General features: G+C 40.1%; 1 protein-coding gene across 3 annotated transcripts in view; it reads left to right on the top strand.

The window, feature by feature from the left end:
• The window catches only part of CDH6 (cadherin 6), a 150,471-nt gene that overhangs the window by 65,937 nt on the left and 67,469 nt on the right, over positions 1-17,065 (top strand). The gene's annotated exons all lie outside the window — the stretch shown is intronic.

The following is a 17,065-nucleotide window of genomic DNA, read 5'->3' as shown; positions in this document are numbered from 1 at the left end:
CTATTAAAAAAAAATTCTGGAACAAAAATCTGTATTTGGGGCCTCTAATGTTGATCCTTTGCATCTTAATTAATGGTTGTCTATGACCTGGAGCACCAAATATTGCACTTCCGGCATTATTTGTAGTTGGCTGAGATTCAATTAATTGAAATTTTCTGCTGTTGCTGGAGAAAATGTGAAATGGAGTATTTATAACCATGGGTACCTGATTTTTATTTATAGTCATCTGAAAGAAATTTCACATCAGTGACAGAGCTGTAGCATCTTCTAAAGTTCAGGATGTCATAAACACTTGACTCTCAGATGCTTTTAAAACATTTCAAAAAACATATGTATGATATGTACTTTTTTCCTTCATATGGTGAAAAATGCTGATTTTACAAAACTTTTTACTCGTTGTGGGGAAAAAATAAAGTTACATTAAAGTCCACTAATCAATTGCTAATTAAATAACAATTCCTGATGCTCCAAGTGGAACTATAGCTGAGTTGGACAGTATTTTATAGGACTAAATTATATTTTGGCTTAGTTTTAATATCCAAGGAAACTCATTTCATAATTGGTAGGTGTGTAAATGTGCTGGCACTTCAGGTTCTTTATTTTATTAGGAAAAATATATTGGGAAATTGTATTTCCCCTGCCAACTGAAATTATAGAGCAAGTCAGCATGCTTAAGCACCAAACATGTCTTTTTCTAGGTATAAAGAAAAGTAATATGTGGAAGAAAAGGGTTTTGTTTTGTTTTTTAAGTAAGCTGCATTTTATGATATTTTGACTTCATGTTTTTTATTAATAGTAAGTGGCCCAAAGACTATAGATGTTTTATGTACTATTGTTGCACTGCATAAGATCAGCTCTTGGTAAGCAATAGTCTCAAAAGCAATGTGGGCTGCTATTTATTGCCTGCTTACTTGGCAATGTGGTAAATGTTTTACATACTGTATCATATTCAATTTTCATAACAAATCAGTGAGGCTTAACTCAAATGTCTGAACTGGCTTGGCCTAACCCATCAGTGGAATTTCTTTCTTCATTTTTTTTTTTTAGTTAAATGTTTGTTCTGAGCAGGTTTTTATTTTTTTAATTTTTAATTGCTTTACAATGTTGTATTGGTTTCTGCCATACAACGCAAATAAATCATAATTATACATATATCCCCTCCCTCTTGAGCCTCCCTCCCCCACTCCCATCCCACCCCTCTTGGAATTTCAAACAAAACACTTAAGGAAGGCCTGCTCCTAAGTCAATGTTATTTCCCAGACTTGCACAAGCTGTGGCTTCTTAGACCTTTTGAGAAATTTGATGATGAGCTTCAGCAATACAGGAACAAACTATAAGAGGACTGATGCAAGACATGCTGATTAAGAGAGTAAGTTCCTTAGTAGTGGCAGTTGTATTAATGGAATTAGTGCATTTTCCTTCTCCATAAGATTTCAAAATGATCTTGGATATGTTTTCTTCCCATTTTTCATAAAGCTACTGAGATAACAGGGCATATCCCAGAGAGATTGATTTCATCTGGTTTTTCTTATAGATTATCAGCTGTTTTTCAACATCTATTTTACCAACACAAGCAGTATGGCTTACATTAATAGACGAGGAAAACGGGATTTTGAAAAGATAAAGCTGAAAAGCTGGTAGCATGTTAAAATTAGAACTACAAACTCAGTATCATCAAAATTTTTCTTTTTCTACATATTATGCTCTTTACATTAAAGGGTATTTTTCTGTAGCTTTAAATAAATAAAAAGCATATTACTGACCTATTAAAAAATTACCATGCGAACTTTCTAATTTTCTACCTTGGAATAATTAATAGATGAAAGAAATTGAAAAGTGCTTGACTTGATGACTGCAGAACATCAAGTAACAATGCACAATTATTTTGAACAACAACTTCCACCGAGAATTAGCTTTCCGCTGGCCTTCACTGTGTCCCGGTGCCCCACTGTTTATAATTACACATGTACACTGCGATGGTGCAGTCGTTAAATTGGAAATTGAACTTCTTTGACAACTGCAGGGTAACTTGACAAAAGATGAATGTGATTTTTTTGTTCCTGTTTCCCTTCTTCTTCTTTCACTTATTTAAACATGTATTAATTAACTTGTTCTGGCAAGTGTTTAGTAAACATGGAGCAAGGGCATTTCTTTAGTGGTATAATTAAAATTCCCTTTTAAAATGTTTTGCATGAAATTTTATGCACAATTTGACTCGAGTAAACAGAGGTTCTAATTAAAGTTTTTAAATGGAGGCAATCAAAACTGATAAAACATCCAGCAACCCATTCAAGCACATTGTCTTCCTGTCTAGTTCAAGTCACATTTGGTGGTCAGTTAACATTAGCCTGAATCAGCTAAGACTTCCCCAACTCCACAGGTCCTTTTCTACTTTAGTTAGTCTCAGGGAATAAACCTTTAAATGTTGCAGTACCTCTTGAAGTTGTTATACAATATTTATTCAATTAAATTTCTTCAGAGTTATTACACCAGGATATTATGAGAAGGATCTAATTTAGGTTACGGACCCTCTGCAAATAAAGTGTTGCATAAAACACACTGAATGAATGAAGCTATCCAAATAGTAAGTGGGGCTTCAATTATTTTTTCCCATTACAACTTGCTGTAAAAGGTTACACCTCCGTAAATAGTGCTGTTCTTTGGGGTGAGAATAGCCAGTGTAGCTTTTCAGTGTTAACAGGTAAATGTACAAAGCACATCATCACTTTTTGCCATATTTCTCTATGTGTGTAGGGGGAACAGGGATGGTGGGAAAGGTAACGAGAGATGGAAAGGAATTCATTTTGCTTGTAATGCATTGATTGACTTGAAGTGAGAAATATTTTAAGGGAAGTTTTAACTCCCAGTCTTTAAATTATTCATACTTCTTTTCCCCTTTTTGTGATGCTGAAAACAACTCCAAAAAAGGGAAGCTTTAAGTACAAGAATTGTTGCTAATTGATAAGCGATTTACCAGCTCTCAGGATCACTGGTGTCTCTAATGATCTTTTTTTAATTCATGGGGATTAAAACAGATTCTGCCTGATCACTTCCTCCAGACCTCTGGGTTTTGAACCTGAGCCAGCCAGAGCTGAAAGCAGAAAGTGATTCCCTCTGGCTTCGAACTGTAGATTTGGAGCCTGCTGTCAGTGGGTAGCAGCCACTTCTGCTTTTGTAAAAGAAAAGCAAAATATAATGTAACCCCAACTCTAGTGGGGAGTCTGCCTAATGCTGGGTTTCCTTAACAAGCCCACTAGACTTTCAAACTAATCTCCCTTTCCAACTGGCTTCTTTTTTACTAATAAAGGTGATATTTTGGTGTCTGTCCAACACTACTTTATTATGGTTGTTGCTTTCTTAATATCTTTGAAATTTCGAAGAAAAAGAGAAGTGCTGTCTATCAGGTGCCTCTTTGCGAGCATGCTAAGTGGCTTCAGTTGTGTCCGACTGTACGACCCTATGACTGTAGCCCACCAGACTCCTCTGTCCATGGGATTCTCCAGCCAAGAATACTGGAATGAGTTGCCATTCCCTTCTCCAGGGGATCTTCTCCACCCAGGGATCAAACCCACGTCTCTTACATCTCCTGCATTGGCAGGTGGGTTCTTTACCATTGGTGCCACCTGGGAAGGGCCTCCACTGAAATCCTAAAACTGTACCATTCTTAATTTGAAAATCAGGAAATTAAAGCACAGACTATCAAGCCACTTGCTCACTTCTCAGGACTAATAAGTACTGATGCTGGGTTACATGTGGATAAACTGGCTCAGAGTGTGCTTCTAACCACAGTGATCTTTTATCGGTGGTATCAGCTGACCTGCCTCTTGAGAAATCTGTATGCAGGTCAGGAAGCAACAGTTAGAACTGGACATGTAACAACAGACTGGTTCCAAATAGGAAAAGGAGTACATCAAGGCTGTATATTGTCACCCTGCTTATTTAACTTATATGCAGAGTACATCATGAGAAACGCTGGACTGGAAGAAACACAAGCTGGAATCAAGATTGCCGGGAGAAATATCAATAACCTCAGATATGCAGATGACACCACCCTTATGGCAGAAAGTCAAGAGGAACTAAAGAGCCTCTTGATGAAAGTGAAAGTGGAGAGTGAAAAAGTTGGCTTAAAGCTCAACATTCAGAAAACGAAGATCATGGCATCCAGTCCCATCACTTCATGGGAAATAGATGGGGAAACAGTGTCAGACTTTATTTTTGGGGGCTCCAAAATCACTGCAGATGGTGACTGCAGCCATGAAATTAAAAGATGCTTACTCCTTGGAAGGAAAGTTATGACCAACCTAGATAGCATATTGAAAAGCAGAGACAATACTTTGTCAACAAAGGTCCGTCTAGTCAAGGCTATGGTTTTTCCTGTGGTCATGTATGGATGTGAGAGTTGGACTGTGAAGAAGGCTGAGCGCTGAAGAATTGATGCCTTTGAACTGTGGTGTTGGAGAAGACTCTTGAGAGTCCCTTGGACTGCAAGGAGATCCAACCAGTCCATTCTGAAGGAGATCAGCCCTGGGATTTCTTTGGAAGGAATGATGCTAAAGCTGAAACTCCAGTACTTTGGCCACCTCATGCGAAGAGTTGACTCATTGGAAAAGACTCTGATGCTGGGAGGGATTGGGGGCAAGAGGAGAAGGGAACAACAGAGGATGAGATGGCTGGATGGTATCACTGACTCGATGGACATGAGTCTGAGTGAACTCCGGGAGTTGGTGATGGACAGGGAGGCTTGGCATGCTGCAATTCATGGGGTCGCAAAGAGTCAGACACGACTGAGCAACTGAATTGAACTGAACTGATCAGCTCACCAGCCCTAATTTTACACATGAGAAACAAAAGCTCAGAGTGGGGAAGAGCTTGCCTGAGATAAATAACACAGGGAGTAAGAGAGAGAAAGACAGTGAGGCCTAACACCCAGTGTTTCCAAATACCACTGTCGGAATTCCCTCACGGACATGACTGAAGCGACTTAGCATGCATGCATGTATTGGAGAAGGAAATGGCACCCCACTCCAGTGTTCTTGCCTGGAGAATCTCAGGGACAGGGAGCCTGGTGGGCTGCCATCTATGGGGTCGCATAGAGTTGGACACGACTGAAGCGGCTTAGCAGCAGCAGCAGCACAACCCAGAGGTTAGGACTCTGCACTCTCAGTGCCAAGGGCCCAGGTTCAGTCCCTGGTCAGAGGACTAAGACCCTACATGCCATGTGGTATGGACAAATGAATATCATTGTTGTAACTTTGGACGATCATATTGCTTGTGTTCATTCTACATATCCATGCCTTCTCAAGCCAAAAGTTCAAGAAAACTAGGAACTCTTCTTAATGATTCAAAGTCATCATCGTGACTATTCACGTGCCAGATTTCACTCAAGTGCTGTGAGGTATGTCCATCCTTACCGTCATTAGTCATATAGCCATCAAGTCATGTGTTTAGTCATCCTTATATTCAGACGCTCATGCGTTCATCCATACATCCACTGTATTTTACCGGTGTACACCTGGGGTGTGTTCAGACATTGTCCTCGGCATAGGAATACAGAGTGTCGCCTGACTGCCAGGGCCGGCCCCTGACTCCGTCCATTTTCTCTTTGGTTTTCTGCCTGCCTTTTGAAGCCTTTCTCTGCCTTTCTCCTACTAATGGGACTCCAGCCTCCAGTACTCAATACACGGTCTCTTTAATTTGCTGGGGATTTAGAAACCTGATGATAAATTTGTTCAAATCTTGTCTGAAATGAGAGTAAATAAAAGCTAGATGCTGTTTCCATGAGCAAAATACAAATGAGATAGTGAATGTTATGGTTAAGAAGGAGCCTGTAGATGAGCTGGGTTTGATCCAAGTTCTACCAGCCACTAGCTACGCCCCCTTGGGCAAAGCATCCGGTCCCTCCAAGCCTGTCTCTCTTGTCTCTAGAGTGAAGGATAAGAGTGATGGTCTCCATTTCAAAGAATTGTCTTTAAGACTACATGTTTCAAAAGCATTTATCTCATTGCATGGGACAAAAGAAAACATTGTTGCCATCCTTATTTGCTAAGACATTTTGTGACAACTATTTTTACCTCTCAGAGACCTATATTGTTGTTATATTTTTAGGGGAGTTGTGAAGATTCTGCTGTAAGGTCACAGCTATACTGAGTGCTTCTCATGGGCAGCAACCTGGCGGCCTGTGACTCGTCAGAGTGAGTTCAGAACAAGGACTCCAGAGTCATATGTCAGGGCTAGAGTCTGGCTTCATCATGTCCGCATTACATGACCCTGGACAAGTCACTCAGCTTCTCTAAACTTCAGTTTCTCACCTGCAGAAGTTATAAGCGTATTCTCTACCCCACAGATTCTCATGAGAATTAAATGAAGACATAATATTTGTGATGTGCTAAGCACAGTGCCCAGCACATAGTTCAGGGACAGAACACAGCAAATTTATTACTATGTGCTAGACTTCATATAAGTGATAAAGGCTTAGACATTATATCAGCAAGAATAAGTACATCTCCACTCTTCATAGCACTTTTCATGAGTAGGAGCCTTTAAAAATCATCTGTGATGTGCCAGGTTTCACAGTGACTTTATGGTAAACCCAACCATGTGACTCCTTTTGTAGTATAATAAAGTTAAATTTGTTTTGAACTCCTCACCCCACCAAGGTAGCCTCGTAACTCCCAGCCAGTACCCTCCGGCTGCCCTTTCATTGAGCTATTGAAAGAAGACCAAACTCACTGAAATCATTCACAAGAATGTGCAAGTGGTTTTTGACATCTTGCAGTCTTGTTCAAGCTCATTGTCTTAAACGGCCACGCGTCCAAAAGAATTAACAAAGCTGCAGAAGAGCCTAATGTACAAGCAGGGAGTAATAGGAAACCAAGTCTTTCATACAGTTCTGCAACCTGAACATATAATTTGCTACAGAAATGTTCAAAATTCATGCCATGAATAGCTAGTTACAAGCATAAAATGCTTTCTCTTCTCCTTTGTTCACACAAGTAAATCTTTTGGGAAAAGACAGCATGCACAAGGAGCCAGGCAATACACATAAAGGACTGAAGCAAGCAGGTTCAAGGAAACTGCAGAGAACATGAGATGGCAAAAGGCAATTGAACGACAGTTGAGCACACGTTATGCAGGCATCCAGAAAAGTCGTAAGCAAGTGCCAACATGATTCAGGAGGCAGCTCCCTCCATTCCAGAAACGAAGATGTCACTAGAGCTTCTGTGGCTCCAAATTAATCCAGAAATAGGCATGTGCTGATCTTTAAAGATGAGCCACTGCCACAGTTTCTCAACTGTAAAAGGTAAAACAAGAGATGTGCAAGAGGCAAAGTGTGTCCTCTGCTAAGATACCATTTAGGTATTTGTGAGCATCTTAATAGCTAAGACCTCATGAGGACTCATTCATTTTATTCTCACAGCCATCCTACAAGGTAGATACTGTTAATATCATTGTGTTTTATATATTTTTTTTAAAATGTAGACACACACCCATCCTCTACTTGCCCAGCTAGTGTTGGATGAGGCTGAGCTAACCCAGACATGACCTGCCAGAATCTGTTCTTAACCATATCTGATACTTCCTCTCATGATAAAATAGTTTGGATCACCCCAACCCCCATGGAAAAAGAATTCTGTCTTTTTGATTCAAGTTTTGGGGATTTCTGGTCCCAACTGAGTATTTCAACTCAACAAATATTCCTTAAGCCTCAACTACATATAAAACATCATTTTCTGTGCTGTAACACATTTGATTTTATCTTCATTAATGCAATGTCTAGAATATCATTTTAGAACAAGGGTAATACTGTTGAAATAGCTTCATCTGTTTCAATAGTTTGCAAACAGATTGGCATATTATCCACAAATATAAACATTTACAAAAAATTCGGGCAGCATTGGATAACTGTTGCCATAATGATTCACTGGCACAAGAGGAATGCTATGTGATGGAAGATGCCTAGGCTGTTTGACACATTTCAGTGGAGTTCATTATACACACGAAACGGAACCAATTTTACTCAACAGTGACTTTGACATTTACAGAAAAATGAAATGGAGGTTTAGAAATGAAGACTTCATGTAAAATCTCTACCAAAAATTTTAAATTGGTTCTATCCTTATGTCACCACTTCTAGAAGATCAGCCATGTACTATAGACTTATTTTTATTCACAGCAGGTGGCAACCTATTCAAAACAAAGTTCCTTGGGTTATCCAAAAATTGATTGTGAACCAACTTAATTGGCTGTAAAACTCCTCTCAGAATAAAGAACATGTATTGGAGAAGGCAATGGCACCCCACTCCAGTACTCTTGCCTGGAAAATCCCATGGATGGAGGAGCCTGGTGGGCTGCAGTCCATGGGGTCACTAAGAGTCGGACACAACTGAGTGACTTCCCTTTCACTTTTCACTTTCATGCATTGGAGAAGGAAATGGCAACCCACTCCAATGTTCTTGCCTGGAGAATCCCAGGGACGGGGGAGCCTGGTGGGCTGCCATCTATGGGGTTGCACAGAGTCAGATACAACTGAAGCAACTTAGCAGCAACATATATATTTTTAAAGATTTACCTGTAGGAAGACGTGCCCCTTTGGCTTCACTCTGTTTAATTCATCCTGATATCACAGTCCTGTTTCTTTGATTTGCTGGGTTTTAATGGAGTAAAGACCATCCTCGTCCCCAGTGCACTCAAAGATGGTGTGGGAATGGAGAGATTTCAGGCTGAGTTGGAATACAATAGGGTCAAAAGAAATGCTGCTGCTGCTGCTGCTGCTGCAAAGTCACTTCAGTTGTGTCCGATTCTGTGCGACCCCATAGACGGCAGCCCACCAGGCTCCCCCGTCCCTGGGATTCTCCAGGCAAGAACACTGGAGTGGGTTGCCATTTCCTTCTCCCAAAAGAAATGCTAAATAGGTGTAAATAACCAGCTGTTTCCTACTTTATATGGGCTTCCCTGGTGACTCAGCAGGTAAAGAACCTGCCTGCAATGCGGGAGACCTGGGTTGGATCCCTGGGTTGGGAAGATCCCCTGGAAAAGGGAACATCTACCCACTCCAGTATTATGGCTTGGAGAATTTGATAGACTCCATTGTATCCAACCAGTCCATTCTGAAGGAGATCAGCCCTGGGATTTCTTTGGAAGGAATGATGCTAAAGTTGAAACTCCAGTACTTTGGCCACCTCATGCGAAGAGTTGACTCATTGGAAAAGACTCTGATGCTGGTTGGGATTGGGTGCAAGAGGGGAAGGGGACGACAGAGGATGAGATGGCTGGATGGCATCACTGACTCGATGGACGTGAGTCTGAGTGAAGTCCGGGAGTTGGTGATGGACAGGGAGGCCTGGCATGCTGCGCTTCATGGGGTCACAAAGAGTGGGACACGACTGAGCGACTGAACTGACTGACTGATAGTCCATGAGGTCACAAAGAGTCAGACACAACTGAGCGACTTTCACTTGTTACTTCATGGACAGTAAATGTGAGATGTACCAAAAATTCAGTAGGAATTTATGCTGCTGGTGGTGGTTTAGTCACTAAGTCATGTCCTACACTTTCAACCCATGGACTCCAGCCCTCAGGGCTCCTCCGTCCATGGGATTTTCAGGCAAGAAAACTGGAGTAGGTTCCCATTTCCTTCTCCAGGAGATCTTCTTGACTGAGGGATCAAAGCCACGGACCCACATCTCCTGCCTTGCAGGCAACTTCTTTACCACTAAGCCACCAGGGAAGCCTCAGGGATTCATGGTACATATGTTAAAAGCATTACTAATGGGTTATGCCAATGCATTAGGATGATTTATGGGTAGATAATATTTTCAGAAATATTTTCTGTGAGCAGAGTCATGCAAAGTGCTATGCTACAGTATTTCTGTGCAACACCATTTATTTGAAAAAATCATTTCATAACAGATTTTAAAAAACATTCTCTTGCTAGGGTAAACGGTTCAAGTATATTAATAATGTTGCTTTAGTGAATGCTGACTGGGCTTTCAGTGCCAAAGTTAAGGCTCTGCATACCAAAAACAAATGAATGTACTTGGTTTAATTTGTAAGCCTAGATGGCATTATAGTAATATTGTACTGATTAGAATTAATCAGGAACACCAGAATAAATGTATGCTAAGTCTGAATTCTAAAACTTCAAAGTAATTATATTGCCTTTAAATCTGTCTAGTATTTACTTATTTGTTTGTCTGTAAATAGTATAATAAAATCAGTATCTCAAAACCAGATAGTTCAAACTGTTATCAAACATGAGTCGCTGTGGAAGCAATTCAATCAATAGAGATGTTTTCTAATTAGCATATTATTTGCAAATAAAAGGTGATTCCAAAGTATTCCAGGGAACTTGAAGACATTGTAGTTTGTCTTCCCATTCTATATATCCTATGAAATATTTTACATTATTAGTTTGCAATAATCTAGGGGGAAAGATTTTGCTAATCAAAGGAAAACTTCAACCAAGCTTCTGCATTAATTATCACATATTCTAAATTGGTAGAACCTGAATTAATGAGACCCAGGCTTCTTCTAAATGGCATGCATTAAATAAAAGCTGGACTTGACTATATGCTCTTGTGAAGACTGAGGTATACATCCATACTGGCTGCCAGGCAAATAAATTTTCAAAATATGCAATTATGAATGCTATGTGGACTTTGCCCCACCATCCATAAACATCTTAATTACCTTCTACACATCACTAAAAAAAGGCTTCTGCAAAGATTCAAACTATTTTTCTAGAGCCACCCCTTTTGCATATCATATTTTAGAGCAAACAATTGCCTATAAGAAATAGAAATCTCCTCCTCCTAAAAAACAGATTCCGGCAAAAATGAAAATAAAAAGTAGAGACATGATCTATTAAGAAATCTTTTAAGTTCATTGCTAAACTGTCATTGGGCTATAATTAGGAAGTTCAGGGTTCATTTTTACAAAGTTTTTTAATATTTCTACCTAGTTTGCTCTTGATGTCATGAGGGGATGAGGGCAAATGGTACAATATCCATTTTGCTTTATATACTTTCCTGCCCTACTGTCTAATTTTTGTGTGCATGCTAAGTTGCTACAGTTGTGTCCAACTCTTGACCCTATGGACTGTAGCCCGCCAGGCTCCAATGCCCATGGGATTCTTCAGGCAAGAATACTGGAGTGGGTTGCCATGCCCTCTTCCGGAGAACTTTCCCAACCCAAGGATCCAACCCAAGTTTCTTGTGTCTCCCGCATTGGCAGGCGGGTTCTTCTCCACTAGTTCAGTTCAGTTCAGTTCAGTTGCTAGTAGTGTCCGACTCTTTGCGACCCCATGAATCCCAGCACGCCAGGCCTCCCTGTCCATCACCAACTCCCAGAGTTCACCCAAACTCATGTCCATCAAGTCGGTGATGCCATCCAGCCATCTCATCATCTGTCGTCCCCTTCTCCTCCTGCCCCCAATCCCTCCCAGCATCAGAGTCTTTTCCAATGAGTCAACTCTTCACATGAGGTGGCCAAAGTACTGGAGTTTCAGCTTTAGCATCAGTCCTTCCAAAGAAATACCAGGGCTGATCTCCTTCAGAATGGACTGGTTGGATCTCCTTGCAGTCCAAGGGACTCTCAAGAGTCTTCTCCAACACCACAGTTCAAAAGCATCAATTCTTCAGTGCTCAGCTTTCTTCACAGTCCAACTCTCACATCCATACATGACCACTGGAAAAACCATAGCCTTGACTAGACGGACCTTTGTTGGCAAAGTAATGTCTCTGCTTTTGAATATGCTATCTAGGTTGGTCATAACTTTCCTTCCAAGGACTAAGCGTCTTTTAATTTCATGGCTGCAGTCACCCTCTGCAGTGATTTTGGAGCCCCAAAAAATAAAGGCTGACACTGTTTCCACTGCTTCCCCATCTATTTGCCATAAAGTGATGGGGCCGGATGCCATGATCTTCGTTTTCTGAATGTTGAGCTTTAAGCCAACTTTTGCACTCTCCACTTTCACTTTCATCAAGAGGCTTTTTAGTTCCTCTTCACTTTCTGCCATAAGGGTGGTGTCATCTGCATATCTGAGGTTATTGATATTTCTCCCAGCAATCTTGATTCCAGCTTGTGCTTCTTCCAGCCCAGCGTTTCTCATGATGTACTCTGCGTATAAGTTAAATAAGCAGGGTGACAATATATAGCCTTGACGTACTCCTTTTCCTATTTGGAACCAGTCTGTTGTTACATGTTCAGTTCTAACTGTTGCTTCCTGGCCTGCATACAGGTTTCTCAAGAGGCAGGTCAGGTGGTCTGGTATTCCCATCTCTTTCAGAATTTTCCACAATTTATTGTGATCCAGACAGTCAAAGGCTTTGGCATAGTCAATAAAGCAGAAATAGTTGTTTTTCTGGAACTCTCTTGCTTTTTCCATGATCCAGCGGATGTTGGCAAATTTGATCTTTGGTTCCTTTGCCTTTTCTAAAACCAGCTTGAACATCAGGAAGTTCACAGTTCATGTATTGCTGAAGCCTGGCTTGGAGAATTTTGAACATTACTTTACTAGCATGTGAGATGAGTGCAATTGTGCAGTATTTGAGCATTCTTTGGCATTGCCTTTCTTTGGGATTGGAATGAAAACTGACCTTTTCCAGTCCTGTGGCTACTGCTGCGTTTTCCAAATTTGCTGGCATATTGAGTGCAGCACTTTCACAGCATCATCTTTCAGGATTTGAAAGAGCTCAACTGGAATTTCTTCATCTCCACTAGCTTTGTTCGTGTGATGCTTTCTAAGGCCCACTTGACTTCACATTCCAGGATGTCTAGCTCTAGGTGAGTGATCACACCATCGTGATTATCTGGGTCGTGAAGATCTTTTTTGTACAGTTCTTCTGTGTATTCTTGCCACCTCTTCTTAATATCTTCTGCTTCTGTTAGGTCCATACCATTTCTGTTCTTTATTTTGCCCATCTTTGCATGAAATGTTCCCTTGATATTTCTACTTTTCTTGAAGAGATCCCTAGTCTTTCCCATTCTGTTGTTTTCCTCTATTTCTTTGCATTGATCGTTGAGGAAGGCTTTTTTATCTCTCCTTGCTATTCTTTGGAACTCTGTATTCAGATGCTTATATCTTTCCTTTTCTCCTTTGCTTTTCGCTTCTCTTCTTTTCAGAGCTATTTGTAAGGCTTCCCCAAACAGCCATTTTGCTTTTTTGCATTTCTTTTCCATGGGGACTGTCTTGATCCCTGTCTCCTGTACAATGTCAGGAACTTACATCCGTAGTTCATCAGGCACTCTATCTATCAGATCTAGTCCCTTAAATCTATTTCTTACTTCCACTCTATAATCATAAGGGATTTGATTTAGGTCATACCTGAACGGTCTAGTGGTTTTCCCTACTTTCTTCAATTTAAATCTGAATTTGGCAATAAGGAGCTCATGATCTGAGCCACAGTCAGCTCCAGGTCTTGTTTTTGCTGACTGTATAGAGCTTCTCCATCTTTGGCTGCAAAGAATATAATCAATCTGATTTTGGTATTGACCATCTGGTGATGTCCATGTATAGAGTCTTCTCTTGTGTTGTTGGAAGAGGGTGTTTGCCATGACCAGTGCGTTCTCTTAGCAAAACTCTATTAGCCTTTGCCCTGCTTCATTCCGTATTCCAAGACTAAATTTGCCTGTTACCCCAGGTGTTTCTTGACTTCCTACTTTTGTATTCCAGTCCCCTATAATGAAAAGGACATTTTTTGGGGGTGTTAGTTCTAGAAGGTCTTGTAGGTCTTCATAAAACCGTTCAACTTCAGCTTCTTCAGCGTTACTGGTTGGGGCATAGACTTAGATTACTGTGATATTGAATGGTTTGCCTTGGAAATGAACAGAGATCATTCTGTCGTTTTTGAGATTGCATCCAAGAACTGCATTTCAGACTCTTTTGTTGACCGTGATGGCGACTCCATTTCTTCTAAGGCATTCCTGCCCACAGTAGTAGATATAATGGTCATCTGAGTTAAATTCACCCATTCCAGTCCATTTTAGTTCACTGATTCCTACCCGTCTAATCTTTGGTTCTTTCCTAATTGAATAACCATCCCTACTATTTTAAAATTTGGTGTCTATGTATGCTCTTACTTTTTGTCATTTTACTTACTGCCTGACACCTATGAATGAACGAGCACGTCTGATTCCTACTTGCCATGTGCTTTTCCTATAGTCTGACTGTTCAGAAGTCAGCGGCGTTGCATCTAAGGTCATGTTTGGGCTTCCCAGGCAGTGCTCGTGGTAAAGGACCCACCGGCCAATGCAGGAGACATAAGAAACACGGGTTTGATCCCTGGGTAGGGAAGATCACCTGGAGAAGGGCATGGCAACCCACCCCAGTATTATTGCCTGGAGAGTCCCATGAACATAGGCGCTGGTGGGCTACGGTCCATAGGGTCACAAAGAATCAGACACAACTAAAGCGACGTAGCACAAGATCATGTTTGGAATATGGAGTTTCTTTTTTATTTCATATTTTTAGATTCAAATCTAAAATCGGTATATCATTCATTTTGACTATATCAAATTCTCATCTGATATAATATCAGCATGTTAAATCATAAAAGAATGTGTATCCAGTACCATTTTTGCAAGGTAAAATTACAACATCAAAGTTAGTTCTGATTGTTTCCACCTGAATAAAGTAAAGATGATTTTCAGAACATTAACAAAATGGAAAGGGGGAAAAGACACATAGAATCTACGAATGAGTGTGTCCTCTGGTGAACTTTCGTTTTTGCCCATATTCTTCTGGAAGCAGGCTGTGGGCATAAAGCTTCTGTCTTCTCTGTTTCTACACTGTTACTGTGAAACACTGAAGTCTACACAAAGGAAAATAATTAGCAAATGGACTAATTCTGATTTTTAAATGCTTCTATTCTTTAATTTTAAGAGAATTTGACTCACTTGGAAATGCCTCTTGAAAAATAAAAAAGTATTTAAGCCTAAGAGGGAACTATACTATCTTTGGCACACTTTTGCAGGCTACTGTAGATGGATTCTAAACTTGCAACGCAAATAGTAACAATAACAATCGTGGTAGTGATAATGATAACAATGGCTAATACGTATTAATACCTTACTAAGTACCAGTCATTGTTTTAAGTGCATGTAATGACATTTAATCCTTATAACGCCCTCTGAGGTAGTTACCATAATAACTCCCATTTATAGAACAAGAAACTAAGGTGCAGTGAGATTAAGCATCTTCACAAATTCATAGCAATTTAAACCCAGGCAGTCTGGCTCCAACATTGATAATCTTGACGACCATGCAATCCTGACTTAAGAAGTATTAAGTAGTATTACATGAGTAATATTATTACATGAGGATTGCTAAGTTATATACTCAACAGTGTAGAGTTGGTTGGCGTTTTTTTAACTATAGAATTTCGTAGAGAAAGCTATCGCTCTAAACACCAAATACGAGTGGATCATAGTAATTTTAGTAGCTTTGCATACTGAGTTTTAACAAGGACACACCCTTTCTTCTGTCCTCTCCTTCTCACCTTCGGATGTGCTGAACCCAGGAGCCGTGACGTGTGTCTTGCGGCAAGATGTTCACGTGTGTCTGGCCCCATTTCAGTGGCTGGAGTGCAGTGAGGGGCAGTGAGCGTGGTGGGAGTTGGTTATGGTGGGCAGTGGCCAAAGCACTGGGTTAGGCCCCAGTTCTCTGCTCCTGCTATAATCCGTTTTGCTAGAGTAGAATCTCTTGCAGGGGGAATTAGGGGAATTCTTCAAGGATGAACGGTATGTCCCCCAGGGTTACTGTCCCTGAGGGGGCTCACAGACAAGCTGTCCACAGTTCTCTTTTGCTTCCCCAAGTTGATACAAAAAGAGCTGGCTGATAACTAAACTGATGTTCTATCATACTTGGAGACATTGCTTAAATTTGTACCACTTTAAAAGCTTATTACCAGCTAAGCAGAAAAAAAGTAAAATACTTGACATTTTGGTATCTGTGATATTAAAAAGGACTAATATTTAATATTCAAGTGGCAACAGCTTGTAGAGTTTGCACACAACATCCATAGGGATCGATTTTTCTTTAAAATGGCCTTTAGGAGTTTTTAAACAGCTGACACCTCCATTCTCTGCATCCCTCTTCCCTGCCAGTACCGTGGGGCACACGATGAGTGCAGCCGCAGACGTGTAACTCTTCACTGCAGGATTTGTCTATGCAAATAACAGAGAATGTGGGAAATGAAGAAAAATGCAATTTCCACTGAATCAACCTCAGTGCCATCTCGACTACTAGAAATGAATAGATGTCTTTAGAGGGCTTTTCTCCATATGGTCGCTCAGTCCCCCTTATATCCTATCCATGAGAAGAGAGAACTGTCATTACCTAATTGGTCATCAGTCATCCCACACCTGTACCAAGGCCACATAATGACAAATATACTGGTACTGGCATTCTTCCAGCATGACTAATTGTCACAGTACTAATTCACTCACCTGTGGAATTTTCAACTTCCCCAGCCTGCTGTCAAGAAGATGCATAATAATGGAATAAAGGTTTTAAAATGCTGAACACTATGAAATATTTCACGTATATTTCACCAGAAAACTTCCACTTAAACATGTGTTGGGTGGCTATAATTATTCATTGCTGAGGTTAAAAAAAAAAAAAAAAACTGGTCATATATACATTTACCTGGTAGAAAATTAGGAGACAAAGGGACAAATCTTTCAGACATAGAGGAAAAAAAAATACTAATCAGATTGCCTAAAACCTGTTCCTTTATCTGCATTTATTTACCTGTATTTACCTATTTAACTGTAACATATATTCTACCTTACAAAGCCCTTCATTTTTGTGTTAGTATTATTTAAGAAAATATTTTTTCTATTCAAATAATAAGATAAAGGAGTAATTTATTGTTTTTTTTCCCCCAAGAAATGTGGGAAAATTTAGGAGGGAGATATAGGCATGCATTGGTTTAGGTAAAATGGTAAACCAAATTGTGATATCTTTGCATCTTTGCCAAGCACTCTGGCATGAGGATTTTTTTTAATGCTAGACTGTGTTTGTAAAAATTAATTAATTTTAATCAATTTATATTAATTAATATTA

Source organism: Bos indicus x Bos taurus, chromosome 20 (genome assembly GCF_003369695.1).
Source record: "Bos indicus x Bos taurus breed Angus x Brahman F1 hybrid chromosome 20, Bos_hybrid_MaternalHap_v2.0, whole genome shotgun sequence".
NCBI lineage: Eukaryota > Metazoa > Chordata > Mammalia > Artiodactyla > Bovidae > Bos > Bos indicus x Bos taurus.
The sequence above is the reverse complement of the archived record's forward strand: the minus strand, read 5'-3'. Positions and strand labels throughout refer to the sequence as shown.